Below are 18,907 nucleotides of genomic sequence, written 5' to 3'. Positions count from 1 at the left end.
CAGTCATAGAGTCAGTGACCGTCAGTCAGTCAGCGAGAGAGAGAGAGTGAGAGAGTCAGTCAGTCAGTGAGAGAGAGCGTGAGAGAGTCAGTCAGTCAGTCAGTCAGTGAGAGAGATTGAGAGACATAGTCAGTCAGTCATTGAGAGAGATATTGAGAGAGTCAGCCAGTCAGTGAGAGAGTGAGAGAGTCAGTGAGTCAGTGGGAGAGTCAGTCAGTCAGTGAGTCACTCAGTCAGTCAGTAAGAGAGTCAGTAAGTCAGTTAGTGAGTGAAAGAGTCAGTCACTCAGAGAGTCAGTCAGTCTGTGAGAGAGTGAGAGACTCAGTCAGTCAGTCAGTCAGCCAGTGAGAGAGTCACTCAGTCAGTCAGTGAGAGAGTCAATCAGTCAGTCAGTGAGTGAGTGAGGCAGTCATTCAGAGAGTCAGTGAGAGTCAGTCAGTCAGTGAGGGAGTAAGAGAGGCAGTCAGTCAGTCGGTGAGAAGCAGTCAGTCAGTCATTAAAAGAGAGAGTGAGTGAGTGAGTCAGTCAGTCAATGAGAGAGAGAGTGAGAGAGGCAATCATTTAGTCAGTCAGTCCGTGAGAGAGAGAGAGAGAGAGAGTGAGAGAGTCAGTCAGTCAGAGTGAGAGTCAGTGAGTGAGTCAGTCAGTGTGAGAGTCAGTCAGTCATAGAGAGAGCGAGAGTCAGTCAGTCAGTCAGAGAGTCAGTCAGTCACTCAGTAAGAGAGAGATTTAGAGAGTGAGTTAGTCAATGAGAGAGAGAGTCAGTCAATTAGTCAGTCAGGAATTCAGTCAGTGAGAGAGTGAGAGTCAGTCAGTCAGTGAGAGAGAGATTGAGAGAGTAAGGCAGTCAGACAGTCAGTCAGTCAGTGAGAGAGAGTCAGTCAGTCAGTGAGAGAGTCAATAGGTCAGTCAGTGAGAGAGTCAGTCAGTCAGTTAGTGAGTGGGTCAATCATTCAGTCAGTCAGTCAGTCAGTGAGAGAGTCAGTCAACCAGAGAGTCAGTGGTAGAATCAGTCAGTCAGTGAGAGATTGAGAGAGTCAGTCAGTCAGTGAGAGAGAGATTGAGAGAGTGACTTAGTCAGTCAGTCAGTGAGAGAGTCAGTCAGTCAGTGAGAGAGAGTGTGAGAGATTCAGTCAGTAAGTGAGTCAGTCAGTCAGTGAGAGAGTCAGTCAGTCATTGAGAGAGTACATCAGTCAGTCAGTTAGAGTCAGTCAGTCAGTGAGAGAGTGGAGTCAGTCAGTCAGTGAGTGAGATGGAGAGAGTCAGTCGTCAGTCAGTCAGTGAGAGAAAGAGTGAGAGAATCAGTCAGTTAGAGAGTCAGTGAGAGTCAGTCAGTCAGTGAGAGAGTCAGTCAATCAGTGAGTCACTCAGTCAGTCAGTAAGAGAGTCAGTAAGTCAGTTAGTGAGTGAAAGAGTCAGTCAGTCAGAGAGTCAGTCAGTCTGTGAGAGAGTGAGAGACTCAGTCAGTCAGTCAGTCAGTGAGAGAGTCACTCAGTCAGTCAGTGAGAGAGTCAATCAGTCAGTCAGTGAGTGAGTGAGGCAGTCATTCAGAGAGTCAGTGAGAGTCAGTCAGTCAGTGAGGGAGTAAGAGAGGCAGTCAGTCAGTCAGAGAGTCAGTCAGTCAGTCAGTCAGTCACTCAGTAAGAGAGAGATTTAGAGAGTGAGTTAGTCATTGAGAGAGAGAGTCAGTCAGTTAGTCAGTCAGGCATTCAGTCAGTGAGAGAGTGAGAGTCAGTCAGTGAGTCAGTCAGTCAGTGAGAGAGTCAGTCAGTCAGTGAGAGAGAGAGTGAGAGAGAAAGTCAGTCAGACAGCAAGAGAGAGAGAGAGTCAGTCAGTCAGAGAGTCAGTCAGAGAGTGAAAGTCAGTCAGTCAGTCAGAGAGAAAGAGAGTCAGTCAGTCAGTGAGAGAGAGTCACTTAGTCAGTGAAAGACTCAGTCAGTGAGTCATTCAGTCAGTCAGTGAGAGAGTCCGTCAGTCAGTGAGAGAGAGAGTCAGAGTCAGTGAGAGTCAGTCAGTCAGTGAGAGAGTGAGAGAGTCTATAAGTCAGTGAGACAGAGAGAGATATTGAGAGAGTCAGTCAGTCAGTCAGTAAGAGAGAGAGTGAGAGAGTCATTCAGACAGTTGGAGAGTCAGTCAGTCATTTAGTCAGACAGTCAGTCAGTGAGAGAGAGAGTGAGAGAGTTAGTCAGTCAGAGAGTCAGTGAGAGTCAGCCAGTCAGAGTCAGTCAGTGAGAGAGCCAGTCAGTCAGTGAGAGAGAGATTGAGCAAGTAAGTCACTCAGTCAGTGAGAGAGAGAGAGTCAGTCAGTCAGTCAGTGAGATGGAGAGAGTCAGTCAGTCAGTCAGTGAGAGAGTCAGTGAGCCAGTCAGTCAGTGAGAGTCAGTCAGTCACTCAGAGAGAGAGAGAGAGAGAGAGTGAGAGAGTCAGTCAGTCAGAGAGTCAGTGAGAGTCAGCCAGTCAGAGTCAGTCAGTGAGAGAGCCAGTCAGTCAGTGAGAGAGAGATTGAGCAAGTAAGTCACTCAGTCAGTGAGAGAGAGAGAGTCAGTCAGTCAGTCAGTGAGATGGAGAGAGTCAGTCAGTCAGTCAGTGAGAGAAAGAGTGAGAGAATCAGACAGTTAGAGAGTCAGTGAGAGTCAGTCAGTCAATGAGGGAGTGAGAGAGTCAGTCAGTCAGTGAGAGAGTCAGTCAGTGAGAGAAAGAGTGAGAGAATCAGTCAGTTAGAGAGTCAGTGAGAGTCAGTCAGTCAGTGAGAGAGTCAGTCAATCAGTGAGTCACTCAGTCAGTCAGTAAGAGAGTCAGTAAGTCAGTTAGTGAGTGAAAGAGTCAGTCAGTCAGAGAGTCAGTCAGTCTGTGAGAGAGTGAGAGACTCAGTCAGTCAGTCAGTCAGTGAGAGAGTCACTCAGTCAGTCAGTGAGAGAGTCAATCAGTCAGTCAGTGAGTGAGTGAGGCAGTCATTCAGAGAGTCAGTGAGAGTCAGTCAGTCAGTGAGGGAGTAAGAGAGGCAGTCAGTCAGTCAGAGAGTCAGTCAGTCAGTCAGTCAGTCACTCAGTAAGAGAGAGATTTAGAGAGTGAGTTAGTCATTGAGAGAGAGAGTCAGTCAGTTAGTCAGTCAGGCATTCAGTCAGTGAGAGAGTGAGAGTCAGTCAGTGAGTCAGTCAGTCAGTGAGAGAGTCAGTCAGTCAGTGAGAGAGAGAGTGAGAGAGAAAGTCAGTCAGACAGCAAGAGAGAGAGAGAGTCAGTCAGTCAGAGAGTCAGTCAGAGAGTGAAAGTCAGTCAGTCAGTCAGAGAGAAAGAGAGTCAGTCAGTCAGTGAGAGAGAGTCACTTAGTCAGTGAAAGACTCAGTCAGTGAGTCATTCAGTCAGTCAGTGAGAGAGTCCGTCAGTCAGTGAGAGAGAGAGTCAGAGTCAGTGAGAGTCAGTCAGTCAGTGAGAGAGTGAGAGAGTCTATAAGTCAGTGAGACAGAGAGAGATATTGAGAGAGTCAGTCAGTCAGTCAGTAAGAGAGAGAGTGAGAGAGTCAATCAGACAGTTGGAGAGTCAGTCAGTCATTTAGTCAGACAGTCAGTCAGTGAGAGAGAGAGTGAGAGAGTTAGTCAGTCAGAGAGTCAGTGAGAGTCAGCCAGTCAGAGTCAGTCAGTGAGAGAGCCAGTCAGTCAGTGAGAGAGAGATTGAGCAAGTAAGTCACTCAGTCAGTGAGAGAGAGAGAGTCAGTCAGTCAGTCAGTGAGATGGAGAGAGTCAGTCAGTCAGTCAGTGAGAGAGTCAGTGAGCCAGTCAGTCAGTGAGAGTCAGTCAGTCACTCAGAGAGAGAGAGAGAGAGAGAGTGAGAGAGTCAGTCAGTCAGAGAGTCAGTGAGAGTCAGCCAGTCAGAGTCAGTCAGTGAGAGAGCCAGTCAGTCAGTGAGAGAGAGATTGAGCAAGTAAGTCACTCAGTCAGTGAGAGAGAGAGAGTCAGTCAGTCAGTCAGTGAGATGGAGAGAGTCAGTCAGTCAGTCAGTGAGAGAAAGAGTGAGAGAATCAGTCAGTTAGAGAGTCAGTGAGAGTCAGTCAGTCAATGAGAGAGTGAGAGAGTCAGTCAGTCAGTGAGAGAGTCAGTCAGTGAGTGAGAGAGTCAGTCAGTCATAGAGTCAGTGAGAGTCAATCAGTAAGTGAGAGAGTGAGTGAGAGTCGGTCAGTCAATGAGAGAGAAAGTCAATTAGTCAATGAGTCAGTCAGTCAGTGAGTCCCTCAGTCATTCAGTCAGTGAGAGAGTCAGTCAGGTAGAGAGTCAGTCAGTCAGTGAGAGAGTGAGAGAGTCAGTCAGTGAGAGAGTCAGTCAGTCGGTGAGAGAGAGAGTCAGTCAGTCACAAAGTCAGTGACAGTCAGTCAGTCAGCGAGAGAGAGTGAGAGAGTCAGTCAGTGAGAGAGAGAGTAAGATAGTCAGTCAGTCAAAGAGAGAGAGAGTGAGTCAGTCAGTCAGTCAGTCAGTGAGAGAGATTGAGAGAGAGAGTCAGCCAGTCAGTGAGAGAGTGAGAGAGTCAGTCACAGAAGTGAGAGAGTGAGAGAGTCATTCAGTCAGTAAGACAGAGTGAGCGAGTCAGTGAGAGAGTCAGTGACAGAGAGTTAGTCAGTGAGAGAGAGAGAGAGAGAGAGAGAGAGAGAGAGAGAAGGTTGGCAAATAATACCTGTATAACAGTCAGTGAGAGTCGGTTAGTTAGTCAGTCAGTCAGTCAGTCAGTGAATGAGACAGAGTGAGAGAGTCAGTCAATGAGAGACAGTGTCAGTCAGTGAGAGAGAGTCAGTCAGTGAGTCAGTCAGTCAGTCAATGAGAGAGTCAGTCAGTCAGTGAGTGAGACAGAGTGAGAGAGTCAGTCAGTGAGAGAGAGAGTCAGTCAGTGAGAGAGAGTCAGTCAAAGAGTCAGTCAGAGAGAGAGAGTTAGTCAGTGAGAGAGAGTTAGAGAGTCAGTCAGTGAGAGGGAGAGTCAGAGTTAGTCAGTGAGAAAGAGGGTCAGTCAGTCAGTGAGTAAGTGAGAGAGAGAGAGTGAGAAAGCCAGTCAGTCAGTTAATGAGAGTCAGTCAGTCAGGGAGAGAGTGAGAGAGTCATTCAGTCAGTAAGACAGAGTGAGCGAGTCAGTGAGAGAGTCAGTGACAGAGAGTTAGTCAGTGAGAGAGAGAGAGAGAGAGAGAGAGAGAGAGAGAGAGAGAGAGAAGGTTGGCAAATAATACCTGTATAACAGTCAGTGAGAGTCGGTTAGTTAGTCAGTCAGTCAGTCAGTCAGTGAATGAGACAGAGTGAGAGAGTCAGTCAATGAGAGACAGTGTCAGTCAGTGAGAGAGAGTCAGTCAGTGAGTCAGTCAGTCAGTCAATGAGAGAGTCAGTCAGTCAGTGAGTGAGACAGAGTGAGAGAGTCAGTCAGTGAGAGAGAGAGTCAGTCAGTGAGAGAGAGTCACTCAAAGAGTCAGTCAGAGAGAGAGAGTTAGTCAGTGAGAGAGAGTTAGAGAGTCAGTCAGTGAGAGGGAGAGTCAGAGTTAGTCAGTGAGAAAGAGGGTCAGTCAGTCAGTGAGTAAGTGAGAGAGAGAGAGTGAGAAAGCCAGTCAGTCAGTTAATGAGAGTCAGTCAGTCAGGGAGAGAGTGAGAGAGTCATTCAGTCAGTAAGACAGAGTGAGCGAGTCAGTGAGAGAGTCAGTGACAGAGAGTTAGTCAGTGAGAGAGAGAGAGAGAGAGAGAGAGAGAGAGAAGGTTGGCAAATAATACCTGTATAACAGTCAGTGAGAGTCGGTTAGTTAGTCAGTCAGTCAGTCAGTCAGTGAATGAGACAGAGTGAGAGAGTCAGTCAATGAGAGACAGTGTCAGTCAGTGAGAGAGAGTCAGTCAGTGAGTCAGTCAGTCAGTCAATGAGAGAGTCAGTCAGTCAGTGAGTGAGACAGAGTGAGAGAGTCAGTCAGTGAGAGAGAGAGTCAGTCAGTGAGAGAGAGTCAGTCAAAGAGTCAGTCAGAGAGAGAGAGTTAGTCAGTGAGAGAGAGTTAGAGAGTCAGTCAGTGAGAGGGAGAGTCAGAGTTAGTCAGTGAGAAAGAGGGTCAGTCAGTCAGTGAGTAAGTGAGAGAGTGAGAAAGCCAGTCAGTCAGTTAATGAGAGTCAGTCAGTCAGGGAGAGAGTGAGAGAGTCATTCAGTCAGTAAGACAGAGTGAGCGAGTCAGTGAGAGAGTCAGTGACAGAGAGTTAGTCAGTGAGAGAGAGAGAGAGAGAGAGAGAGAGAGAGAGAGAGAGAGAGAGAGAGAGGGAGACAGTCAGTTAGTGAAAGAGTCATTCAGTCAGTGGGAGAGATAGTGAGAAAGTTAGTCAGTCAGTCAGTGAGAGAGTCAGTCAGTCAGTCAGTGAGAAAGTCAGTGAGTGAGAAAGAGAGAGTCAGAAAGTCAGTCAGTGAGTGAGAGTAAGAGGATGAGAGAGTCAGTGAGTGAGCGAGAGTGAGAGTCAGTCAGTCTGTGAGAGAGTCAGTCAGTCAGTCAGTCAGTGAGAGAGTCAGTCAGAAAGTGAGACAGCCTGTCAGAGAGTGAGAGTCATTCAGTCAGTCGGTGGGAGTCAGTCAGTCAGTGAGAGTGAGAGAGTCAGTCAGTCAGTTAGTGAGAGAGAGAGTCAATCATTCAGTCAGTGAGAGAGTCAGTCAGTGAGACAGTCAGTGTGGGAAAGTCAGTGAGAGAGAGTCAGGCAGTGAGAGAGAGTGAGAGAGTCAGTGAGAAAAAGAGAGAGTTAGTCAGTGAGAGAGAGAAAATCAGAGAGTCAGTCAGTTAGTGAGAGAGTCAGCCAGTCAGTGAGTCAGTCAGTGGGAGAGTCAGTAAGTCAGTCAGTGAGAGAGTCAGCCAGTCAGTGAGAGAGAGAGAGAGTGAGAGAGTCAGTGAGTCAGTCAGTTAGTGAGAGTCAGTTAGTCAGTCAGTGAGAGAGTGAGAGTCAGTCAGTCAGTGAGAGAGTGAGAGAGTCAGTCAGTGTGAGAGAGATTGAGAGAGTAAGGCAGTCAGACAGTCAGTCAGTCAGTGAGAGAGAGTCAGTCAGTCAGTGAGAGAGTCAATAGGTCAGTCAGTGAGAGAGTCAGTCAGTCAGTTAGTGAGTGGGTCAATCATTCAGTCAGTCAGTCAGTCAGTGAGAGAGTCAGTCAACCAGAGAGTCAGTGGTAGAATCAGTCAGTCAGTGAGAGATTGAGAGAGTCAGTCAGTCAGTGAGAGAGAGATTGAGAGAGTGACTTAGTCAGTCAGTCAGTGAGAGAGTCAGTCAGTCAGTGAGAGAGAGTGTGAGAGATTCAGTCAGTAAGTGAGTCAGTCAGTCAGTGAGAGAGTCAGTCAGTCATTGAGAGAGTCCATCAGTCAGTCAGTTAGAGTCAGTCAGTCAGTGAGAGAGTCAGTCAATCAGTGAGTCACTCAGTCAGTCAGTAAGAGAGTCAGTAAGTCAGTTAGTGAGTGAAAGAGTCAGTCAGTCAGAGAGTCAGTCAGTCTGTGAGAGAGTGAGAGACTCAGTCAGTCAGTCAGTCAGTGAGAGAGTCACTCAGTCAGTCAGTGAGAGAGTCAATCAGTCAGTCAGTGAGTGAGTGAGGCAGTCATTCAGAGAGTCAGTGAGAGTCAGTCAGTCAGTGAGGGAGTAAGAGAGGCAGTCAGTCAGTCAGAGAGTCAGTCAGTCAGTCAGTCACTCAGTAAGAGAGAGATTTAGAGAGTGAGTTAGTCATTGAGAGAGAGAGTCAGTCAGTTAGTCAGTCAGGCATTCAGTCAGTGAGAGAGTGAGAGTCAGTCAGTGAGTCAGTCAGTCAGTGAGAGAGTCAGTCAGTCAGTGAGAGAGAGAGTGAGAGAGAAAGTCAGTCAGACAGCAAGAGAGAGAGAGAGAGTCAGTCAGTCAGAGAGTCAGTCAGAGAGTGAATGTCAGTCAGTCAGTCAGAGAGAAAGAGAGTCAGCCAGTCAGTGAGAGAGAGTCACTCAGTCAGTGAAAGACTCAGTCAGTGAGTCAGTCAGTCAGTCAGTGAGAGAGTCCGTCAGTCAGTGAGAGAGAGAGTCAGAGTCAGTGAGAGTCAGTCAGTCAGTGAGAGAGTGAGAGAGTCTATAAGTCAGTGAGACAGAGAGAGATATTGAGAGAGTCAGTCAGTCAGTCAGTAAGAGAGAGAGTGAGAGAGTCAATCAGACAGTTGGAGAGTCAGTCAGTCATTTAGTCAGACAGTCAGTCAGTGAGAAAGAGAGTGAGAGAGTTAGTCAGTCAGAGAGTCAGTGAGAGTCAGCCAGTCAGAGTCAGTCAGTGAGAGAGCCAGTCAGTCAGTGAGAGAGAGATTGAGCAAGTAAGTCACTCAGTCAGTGAGAGAGAGAGAGTCAGTCAGTCAGTCAGTGAGATGGAGAGAGTCAGTCAGTCAGTCAGTGAGAGAGTCAGTGAGCCAGTCAGTCAGTGAGAGTCAGTCAGTCACTCAGAGAGAGAGAGAGAGTGAGAGAGTCAGTCAGTCAGAGAGTCAGTGAGAGTCAGCCAGTCAGAGTCAGTCAGTGAGAGAGCCAGTCAGTCAGTGAGAGAGAGATTGAGCAAGTAAGTCACTCAGTCAGTGAGAGAGAGAGAGTCAGTCAGTCAGTCAGTGAGATGGAGAGAGTCAGTCAGTCAGTCAGTGAGAGAAAGAGTGAGAGAATCAGTCAGTTAGAGAGTCAGTGAGAGTCAGTCAGTCAATGAGAGAGTGAGAGAGTCAGTCAGTCAGTGAGAGAGTCAGTCAGTGAGTGAGAGAGTCAGTCAGTCATAGAGTCAGTGAGAGTCAATCAGTAAGTGAGAGAGTGAGTGAGAGTCGGTCAGTCAATGAGAGAGAAAGTCAATTAGTCAATGAGTCAGTCAGTCAGTGAGTCCCTCAGTCATTCAGTCAGTGAGAGAGTCAGTCAGGTAGAGAGTCAGTCAGTCAGTGAGAGAGTGAGAGAGTCAGTCAGTGAGAGAGTCAGTCAGTCGGTGAGAGAGAGAGTCAGTCAGTCACAAAGTCAGTGACAGTCAGTCAGTCAGCGAGAGAGAGTGAGAGAGTCAGTCAGTGAGAGAGAGAGTAAGATAGTCAGTCAGTCAAAGAGAGAGAGAGTGAGTCAGTCAGTCAGTCAGTCAGTGAGAGAGATTGAGAGAGAGAGTCAGCCAGTCAGTGAGAGAGTGAGAGAGTCAGTCACAGAAGTGAGAGAGTGAGAGAGTCATTCAGTCAGTAAGACAGAGTGAGCGAGTCAGTGAGAGAGTCAGTGACAGAGAGTTAGTCAGTGAGAGAGAGAGAGAGAGAGAGAGAGAGAGAGAGAGAGAGAGAAGGTTGGCAAATAATACCTGTATAACAGTCAGTGAGAGTCGGTTAGTTAGTCAGTCAGTCAGTCAGTGAATGAGACAGAGTGAGAGAGTCAGTCAATGAGAGACAGTGTCAGTCAGTGAGAGAGAGTCAGTCAGTGAGTCAGTCAGTCAGTCAATGAGAGAGTCAGTCAGTCAGTGAGTGAGACAGAGTGAGAGAGTCAGTCAGTGAGAGAGAGAGTCAGTCAGTGAGAGAGAGTCAGTCAAAGAGTCAGTCAGAGAGAGAGTTAGTCAGTGAGAGAGAGTTAGAGAGTCAGTCAGTGAGAGGGAGAGTCAGAGTTAGTCAGTGAGAAAGAGGGTCAGTCAGTCAGTGAGTAAGTGAGAGAGAGAGTGAGAAAGCCAGTCAGTCAGTTAATGAGAGTCAGTCAGTCAGGGAGAGAGTGAGAGAGTCATTCAGTCAGTAAGACAGAGTGAGCGAGTCAGTGAGAGAGTCAGTGACAGAGAGTTAGTCAGTGAGAGAGAGAGAGAGAGAGAGAGAGAGAGAGAGAAGGTTGGCAAATAATACCTGTATAACAGTCAGTGAGAGTCGGTTAGTTAGTCAGTCAGTCAGTCAGTCAGTGAATGAGACAGAGTGAGAGAGTCAGTCAATGAGAGACAGTGTCAGTCAGTGAGAGAGAGTCAGTCAGTGAGTCAGTCAGTCAGTCAATGAGAGAGTCAGTCAGTCAGTGAGTGAGACAGAGTGAGAGAGTCAGTCAGTGAGAGAGAGAGTCAGTCAGTGAGAGAGAGTCAGTCAAAGAGTCAGTCAGAGAGAGAGAGTTAGTCAGTGAGAGAGAGTTAGAGAGTCAGTCAGTGAGAGGGAGAGTCAGAGTTAGTCAGTGAGAAAGAGGGTCAGTCAGTCAGTGAGTAAGTGAGAGAGAGAGTGAGAAAGCCAGTCAGTCAGTTAATGAGAGTCAGTCAGTCAGGGAGAGAGTGAGAGAGTCATTCAGTCAGTAAGACAGAGTGAGCGAGTCAGTGAGAGAGTCAGTGACAGAGTGTTAGTCAGTGAGAGAGAGAGAGAGAGAGAGAGAGAGAGAGAGAGAGAGAGAGAGAGAGAGAGAGAGAGAGAGAGAGAGGGAGACAGTCAGTTAGTGAAAGAGTCATTCAGTCAGTGGGAGAGATAGTGAGAAAGTTAGTCAGTCAGTCAGTGAGAGAGTCAGTCAGTCAGTCAGTGAGAAAGTCAGTGAGTGAGAAAGAGAGAGTCAGAAAGTCAGTCAGTGAGTGAGAGTAAGAGGATGAGAGAGTCAGTGAGTGAGCGAGAGTGAGAGTCAGTCAGTCTGTGAGAGAGTCAGTCAGTCAGTCAGTCAGTGAGAGAGTCAGTCAGAAAGTGAGACAGCCTGTCAGAGAGTGAGAGTCATTCAGTCAGTCGGTGGGAGTCAGTCAGTCAGTGAGAGTGAGAGAGTCAGTCAGTCAGTTAGTGAGAGAGAGAGTCAATCATTCAGTCAGTGAGAGAGTCAGTCAGTGAGACAGTCAGTGTGGGAAAGTCAATGAGAGAGAGTCAGGCAGTGAGAGAGAGTGAGAGAGTCAGTGAGAAAAAGAGAGAGTTAGTCAGTGAGAGAGAGAAAATCAGAGAGTCAGTCAGTTAGTGAGAGAGTCAGCCAGTCAGTGAGTCAGTCAGTGGGAGAGTCAGTAAGTCAGTCAGTGAGAGAGTCAGCCAGTCAGTGAGAGAGAGAGAGAGTGAGAGAGTCAGTGAGTCAGTCAGTTAGTGAGAGTCAGTTAGTCAGTCAGTGAGAGAGTGAGAGTCAGTCAGTCAGTGAGAGAGTGAGAGAGTCAGTCAGTGTGAGAGAGATTGAGAGAGTAAGGCAGTCAGACAGTCAGTCAGTCAGTGAGAGAGAGTCAGTCAGTCAGTGAGAGAGTCAATAGGTCAGTCAGTGAGAGAGTCAGTCAGTCAGTTAGTGAGTGGGTCAATCATTCAGTCAGTCAGTCAGTCAGTGAGAGAGTCAGTCAACCAGAGAGTCAGTGGTAGAATCAGTCAGTCAGTGAGAGATTGAGAGAGTCAGTCAGTCAGTGAGAGAGAGATTGAGAGAGTGACTTAGTCAGTCAGTCAGTGAGAGAGTCAGTCAGTCAGTGAGAGAGAGTGTGAGAGATTCAGTCAGTAAGTGAGTCAGTCAGTCAGTGAGAGAGTCAGTCAGTCATTGAGAGAGTCCATCAGTCAGTCAGTTAGAGTCAGTCAGTCAGTGAGAGAGTGGAGTCAGTCAGTCAGTGAGTGAGATGGAGAGAGTCAGTCAGTCAGTCAGTGAGAGAAAGAGTGAGAGAATCAGTCAGTTAGAGAGTCAGTGAGAGTCAGTCAGTCAGTGAGAGAGTCAGTCAATCAGTGAGTCACTCAGTCAGTCAGTAAGAGAGTCAGTAAGTCAGTTAGTGAGTGAAAGAGTCAGTCAGTCAGAGAGTCAGTCAGTCTGTGAGAGAGTGAGAGACTCAGTCAGTCAGTCAGTCAGTGAGAGAGTCACTCAGTCAGTCAGTGAGAGAGTCAATCAGTCAGTCAGTGAGTGAGTGAGGCAGTCATTCAGAGAGTCAGTGAGAGTCAGTCAGTCAGTGAGGGAGTAAGAGAGGCAGTCAGTCAGTCAGAGAGTCAGTCAGTCAGTCAGTCAGTCACTCAGTAAGAGAGAGATTTAGAGAGTGAGTTAGTCATTGAGAGAGAGAGTCAGTCAGTTAGTCAGTCAGGCATTCAGTCAGTGAGAGAGTGAGAGTCAGTCAGTGAGTCAGTCAGTCAGTGAGAGAGTCAGTCAGTCAGTGAGAGAGAGAGTGAGAGAGAAAGTCAGTCAGACAGCAAGAGAGAGAGAGAGTCAGTCAGTCAGAGAGTCAGTCAGAGAGTGAAAGTCAGTCAGTCAGTCAGAGAGAAAGAGAGTCAGTCAGTCAGTGAGAGAGAGTCACTCAGTCAGTGAAAGACTCAGTCAGTGAGTCATTCAGTCAGTCAGTGAGAGAGTCCGTCAGTCAGTGAGAGAGAGAGTCAGAGTCAGTGAGAGTCAGTCAGTCAGTGAGAGAGTGACAGAGTCTATAAGTCAGTGAGACAGAGAGAGATATTGAGAGAGTCAGTCAGTCAGTCAGTAAGAGAGAGAGTGAGAGAGTCAATCAGACAGTTGGAGAGTCAGTCAGTCATTTAGTCAGACAGTCAGTCAGTGAGAGAGAGAGTGAGAGAGTTAGTCAGTCAGAGAGTCAGTGAGAGTCAGCCAGTCAGAGTCAGTCAGTGAGAGAGCCAGTCAGTCAGTGAGAGAGAGATTGAGCAAGTAAGTCACTCAGTCAGTGAGAGAGAGAGAGTCAGTCAGTCAGTCAGTGAGATGGAGAGAGTCAGTCAGTCAGTCAGTGAGAGAGTCAGTGAGCCAGTCAGTCAGTGAGAGTCAGTCAGTCACTCAGAGAGAGAGAGAGAGTGAGAGAGTCAGTCAGTCAGAGAGTCAGTGAGAGTCAGCCAGTCAGAGTCAGTCAGTGAGAGAGCCAGTCAGTCAGTGAGAGAGAGAGAGATTGAGCAAGTAAGTCACTCAGTCAGTGAGAGAGAGAGAGTCAGTCAGTCAGTCAGTGAGATGGAGAGAGTCAGTCAGTCAGTCAGTGAGAGAAAGAGTGAGAGAATCAGTCAGTTAGAGAGTCCGTGAGAGTCAGTCAGTCAATGAGAGAGTGAGAGAGTCAGTCAGTCAGTGAGAGAGTCAGTCAGTGAGTGAGAGAGTCAGTCAGTCATAGAGTCAGTGAGAGTCAATCAGTAAGTGAGAGAGTGAGTGAGAGTCGGTCAGTCAATGAGAGAGAAAGTCAATTAGTCAATGAGTCAGTCAGTCAGTGAGTCCCTCAGTCATTCAGTCAGTGAGAGAGTCAGTCAGGTAGAGAGTCAGTCAGTCAGTGAGAGAGTGAGAGAGTCAGTCAGTGAGAGAGTCAGTCAGTCGGTGGGAGAGAGAGTCAGTCAGTCACAAAGTCAGTGACAGTCAGTCAGTCAGCGAGAGAGAGTGAGAGAGTCAGTCAGTGAGAGAGAGAGTAAGATAGTCAGTCAGTCAAAGAGAGAGAGAGAGTGAGTCAGTCAGTCAGTCAGTCAGTGAGAGAGATTGAGAGAGAGAGTCAGCCAGTCAGTGAGAGAGTGAGAGAGTCAGTCACAGAAGTGAGAGAGTGAGAGAGTCATTCAGTCAGTAAGACAGAGTGAGCGAGTCAGTGAGAGAGTCAGTGACAGAGAGTTAGTCAGTGAGAGAGAGAGAGAGAGAGAGAGAGAGAGAGAGAGAGAGAGAGAGAAGGTTGGCAAATAATACCTGTATAACAGTCAGTGAGAGTCGGTTAGTTAGTCAGTCAGTCAGTCAGTCAGTGAATGAGACAGAGTGAGAGAGTCAGTCAATGAGAGACAGTGTCAGTCAGTGAGAGAGAGTCAGTCAGTGAGTCAGTCAGTCAGTCAATGAGAGAGTCAGTCAGTCAGTGAGTGAGACAGAGTGAGAGAGTCAGTCAGTGAGAGAGAGAGTCAGTCAGTGAGAGAGAGTCAGTCAAAGAGTCAGTCAGAGAGAGAGAGTTAGTCAGTGAGAGAGAGTTAGAGAGTCAGTCAGTGAGAGGGAGAGTCAGAGTTAGTCAGTGAGAAAGAGGGTCAGTCAGTCAGTGAGTAAGTGAGAGAGAGAGTGAGTGAGAAAGCCAGTCAGTCAGTTAATGAGAGTCAGTCAGTCAGGGAGAGAGTGAGAGAGTCATTCAGTCAGTAAGACAGAGTGAGCGAGTCAGTGAGAGACTCAGTGACAGAGAGTTAGTCAGTGAGAGAGAGAGAGAGAGAGAGAGAGAGAGAAGGTTGGCAAATAATACCTGTATAACAGTCAGTGAGAGTCGGTTAGTTAGTCAGTCAGTCAGTCAGTCAGTGAATGAGACAGAGTGAGAGAGTCAGTCAATGAGAGACAGTGTCAGTCAGTGAGAGAGAGTCAGTCAGTGAGTCAGTCAGTCAGTCAATGAGAGAGTCAGTCAGTCAGTGAGTGAGACAGAGTGAGAGAGTCAGTCAGTGAGAGAGAGAGTCAGTCAGTGAGAGAGAGTCAGTCAAAGAGTCAGTCAGAGAGAGAGAGTTAGTCAGTGAGAGAGAGTTAGAGAGTCAGTCAGTGAGAGGGAGAGTCAGAGTTAGTCAGTGAGAAAGAGGGTCAGTCAGTCAGTGAGTAAGTGAGAGAGTGAGAAAGCCAGTCAGTCAGTTAATGAGAGTCAGTCAGTCAGGGAGAGAGTGAGAGAGTCATTCAGTCAGTAAGACAGAGTGAGCGAGTCAGTGAGAGAGTCAGTGACAGAGAGTTAGTCAGTGAGAGAGAGAGAGAGAGAGAGAGAGAGAGAGAGAGAGAGAGAGAGAGGGAGACAGTCAGTTAGTGAAAGAGTCATTCAGTCAGTGGGAGAGATAGTGAGAAAGTTAGTCAGTCAGTCAGTGAGAGAGTCAGTCAGTCAGTCAGTGAGAAAGTCAGTGAGTGAGAAAGAGAGAGTCAGAAAGTCAGTCAGTGAGTGAGAGTAAGAGGATGAGAGAGTCAGTGAGTGAGCGAGAGTGAGAGTCAGTCAGTCTGTGAGAGAGTCAGTCAGTCAGTCAGTCAGTGAGAGAGTCAGTCAGAAAGTGAGACAGCCTGTCAGAGAGTGAGAGTCATTCAGTCAGTCGGTGGGAGTCAGTCAGTCAGTGAGAGTGAGAGAGTCAGTCAGTCAGTTAGTGAGAGAGAGAGTCAATCATTCAGTCAGTGAGAGAGTCAGTCAGTGAGACAGTCAGTGTGGGAAAGTCAGTGAGAGAGAGTCAGGCAGTGAGAGAGAGTGAGAGAGTCAGTGAGAAAAAGAGAGAGTTAGTCAGTGAGAGAGAGAAAATCAGAGAGTCAGTCAGTTAGTGAGAGAGTCAGCCAGTCAGTGAGTCAGTCAGTGGGAGAGTCAGTAAGTCAGTCAGTGAGAGAGTCAGCCAGTCAGTGAGAGAGAGAGAGAGTGAGAGAGTCAGTGAGTCAGTCAGTTAGTGAGAGTCAGTTAGTCAGTCAGTGAGAGAGTGAGAGTCAGTCAGTCAGTGAGAGAGTGAGAGAGTCAGTCAGTGTGAGAGAGAGTGAAAGAGACAGTCATTCAGAGAGTCAGTGAGAGTCAGTCAGTCAGTGAGAGAGTGAGAGAGTCAGTCAGTCAGTGAGAGAGAGAGAGAGAGAGAGAGAGAGAGAGATTGAGAGAGTCAGGCAGTCAGTCAGTTGGTCAGTCAGTGAGCGAGAGAGTGAGAGGGTCAATCAGTCAGCCAAGAGAGAGTCAGTCAGTCAGTGAGAGAGTAAGTCAGTCAGTTAGTGAGAGAGTCAGTCAGTGAGTCAGTCAGTGAGAGTCAGTCAGTCGGAGAGAGAGTGAGAGAGTCTGTCAGTCAGTGTGAGAGAGAGTAAGAGAGTCAGTCAGTCAGTGACAGAGGGATTGAGAGTGGGTTAGTCAGTCAGTGAGAGAGAGAGAGAGACAGTCAGTCAGTGAGTGAGATAGAGTGAGAGAGTCAGTCAGTGAGAGAGAGAGAGTCAGTGAGAGAGAGTGAGTGAGAGAGTCAGTCAGAGAAAGAGAGTTAGTGAGAGAGAGTCAGAGAGTCAGTCAGTGAGAGGGAGAGTCAGAGTCAGTGAGTGAGAGAGAGGGTCAGTCAGAGAGTCAGTCAGCTAGTGAGAGAGACAGCAGTGACAGAGTCAGTCAGTCAGTGAGAGAGCCAGTCAGTCAGTCAGGGAGAGAGTGAGAGAGTCAGTCAGTCAGTTAGTGAGAGAGTCATTCAGTCAGTGAAACAGAGTGAGCGACTCACTGAGAGAGAGTCCATCAGTGAGAGAGAGGGAGACAGTCAGTTAGAGAGTCAGTCAGTCAGTGGGAGAGAGAGAGTCAGTCAGCGAGAGAAATAGTGAGAGAGTCAGTCAGTCATTAAGAGAGAGTGAGAGAGTTAGTCAGTTAGTGAGAGAGTCAGTCAGTCAGTGAGGGAGTTGGTCAGTCAGCGAGAGAGTCAGTCAGTCAGTGAGAGAGAGAAAGAGAAATAGAGAAAGAGTCAGTCAGTCAGTTAGTGAGAGTCTTTCAGTGAGAGAGTCAGTCAGTCAGTGAGAGAGAGAGTGAGTCAGTGAGTCAGTGAGAGAGTCAGTGAGTCACTCACTCAGTCAGTAAGAGAGTCAGTCAGTGAGAGAGAGAGTAAGTCATTGAGAGAGTCAGTGCGAGTCAGTCAGTAAGTGAGCGAGAGAGTCAGTCAGTCAGTGAGAGAGAGATTGAGAGAGTCAGTTAGTCAGTCGGTCAGTCAGTGAGAGAGAGTAAGAGAGTCAAGTGAGAGAGTCAGTCAGTAAGTGAGAGAGAGTCAGTCATTCAGTCAGTCAGTGAGAGAGTCATTCAGTCAGTCAGTGAGAGAGTCAGTCAGTCAGTGAGAGAGAGAGAGTAAGTCAGAGAGTCAGTGAAAGTCAGTCAGTCAGTCAGTCAGTGAGCGAGTGAAAGTGCCAGTCAGTCAGTCAGTGAGCGAGAGATGGAGAGAGTCAGGCAGTCAGATAGTCGGTCAGTCAGTTAGAGAGAGTGAGAAGTCAGTTAGTCTTTCAGTGAGAGAGCCAGTCAGTGAGAGAGAGAGTGAGAGAGTCAGGCAGTCAGTGAGAGAGTCAGTCAGTCAGTGAGAGAGAATCAGTCAGTGAGAGAGTCAGTGAGAGTGAGTCAGTCACTGAGAGTGAGAGAGTTAGTCAGTCAGTGAGAGAGAGATTGAGAGAGTAAAGCAGTCAGACAGTCAGTCAGTCAGTCAGTGAGAGAGAGTCAGTCAGTCTGTGAGAGAGTCAGTAGGCCAGTCAGTGAGAGAGTCAGTCAGTCAGTTAGTGAGGGGGTCAATCATTTAGTCAGTCAGTCTGTCAGTGAGAGAGTCAGTCAGCCAGAGAGTCAGTTAGAGAATCAGTCAGTCAGTGAGAGATTGAGAGAGTCAGTCAGTGAGAGAGAGATTGAGAGAGTGACTTAGTCAGTCAGTCAGTGAGAGAGTCAGTCAGACAGTGAGAGAGAGTGAGAGATTCAGTCAGTAAGTGAGTCAGTCAGTCAGTGAGAGAGTCAATCAGTCATTGAGAGAGTCCATCAGTCAGTCAGTTAGAGTCAGTCAGTCAGTGAGAGAGTGAGAGTCAGTCAGTCAGTGAGTGAGATGGAGAGAGTCAGTCAGTCAGTCAGTGAGAGAGAGAGTGAGAGAATCAGTCAGTTAGAGAGTCAGTGAGAGTCATTCAGTCAGTGACAGAGTGAGAGAGTCAGTCAGTCAGTGAGAGAGTCAGTCAGTGAGTGAGAGAGTCAGTCAGTCATAGAGTCAGTGAGAGTCAATCAGTAAGTGAGAGAGTGAGTGAGAGTTGGTCAGTCAATGATAGAGAAAGTCATTTAGTCAATGAGTCAGTCAGTCAGTGAGTCCCTCAGTCAGTCAGTCAGTGAGAGAGTCAGTCAGGTAGAGAGTCAGTCAGTCAGTGAGAGAGTGAGAGAGTCAGTCAGTCAGTGAGAGAGTCAGTCAGTCAGTGAGGGAGAGAGTCAGTCAGTCATAGAGTCAGTGACCGTCAGTCAGTCAGCGAGAGAGAGAGAGTGAGAGAGTCAGTCAGTCAGTGAGAGAGAGCGTGAGAGAGTCAGTCAGTCAGTCAGTCAGTGAGAGAGATTGAGAGACATAGTCAGTCAGTCATTGAGAGAGATATTGAGAGAGTCAGCCAGTCAGTGAGAGAGTGAGAGAGTCAGTGAGTCAGAGGGAGAGTCAGTCAGTCAGTGAGTCACTCAGTCAGTCAGTAAGAGAGTCAGTAAGTCAGTTAGTGAGTGAAAGAGTCAGTCACTCAGAGAGTCAGTCAGTCTGTGAGAGAGTGAGAGACTCAGTCAGTCAGTCAGTCAGTCAGTGAGAGAGTCACTCAGTCAGTCAGTGAGAGAGTCAATCAGTCAGTCAGTGAGTGAGTGAGGCAGTCATTCAGAGAGTCAGTGAGAGTCAGTCAGTCAGTGAGGGAGTAAGAGAGGCAGTCAGTCAGTCGGTGAGAAGCAGTCAGTCAGTCATTAAAAGAGAGAGTGAGTGAGTCAGTCAGTCAGTCAATGAGAGAGAGAGTGAGAGAGGCAATCATTTAGTCAGTCAGTCCGTGAGAGAGAGAGAGAGAGTGAGAGAGTCAGTCAGTCAGAGTGAGAGTCAGTGAGTGAGTCAGTCAGTGCGAGAGTCAGTCTGTCATAGAGAGAGCGAGAGTCAGTCAGTCAGTCAGAGAGTCAGTCAGTCACTCAGTAAGAGAGAGATTTAGAGAGTGAGTTAGTCAATGAGAGAGAGAGTCAGTCAGTTAGTCAGTCAGGAATTCAGTCAGTGAGAGAGTGAGAGTCAGTCAGTCAGTGAGAGAGAGATTGAGAGAGTAAGGCAGTCAGACAGTCAGTCAGTCAGTGAGAGAGAGTCAGTCAGTTAGTGAGAGAGTCAATAGGTCAGTCAGTGAGAGAGTCAGTCAGTCAGTTAGTGAGTGGGTCAATCATTCAGTCAGTCAGTCAGTCAGTGAGAGAGTCAGTCAACCAGAGAGTCAGTGGTAGAATCAGTCAGTCAGTGAGAGATTGAGAGAGTCAGTCAGTCAGTGAGAGAGAGATTGAGAGAGTGACTTAGTCAGTCAGTCAGTGAGAGAGTCAGTCAGTCAGTGAGAGAGAGTGTGAGAGATTCAGTCAGTAAGTGAGTCAGTCAGTCAGTGAGAGAGTCAGTCAGTCATTGAGAGAGTCCATCAGTCAGTCAGTTAGAGTCAGTCAGTCAGTGAGAGAGTGGAGTCAGTCAGTCAGTG

The sequence above is a fragment of the Lissotriton vulgaris genome, chromosome 2_1 (genome assembly GCF_964263255.1).
Source record: "Lissotriton vulgaris chromosome 2_1, aLisVul1.2, whole genome shotgun sequence".
Lineage (NCBI taxonomy): Eukaryota > Metazoa > Chordata > Amphibia > Caudata > Salamandridae > Lissotriton > Lissotriton vulgaris.
The sequence above is the reverse complement of the archived record's forward strand: the minus strand, read 5'-3'. Positions refer to the sequence as shown.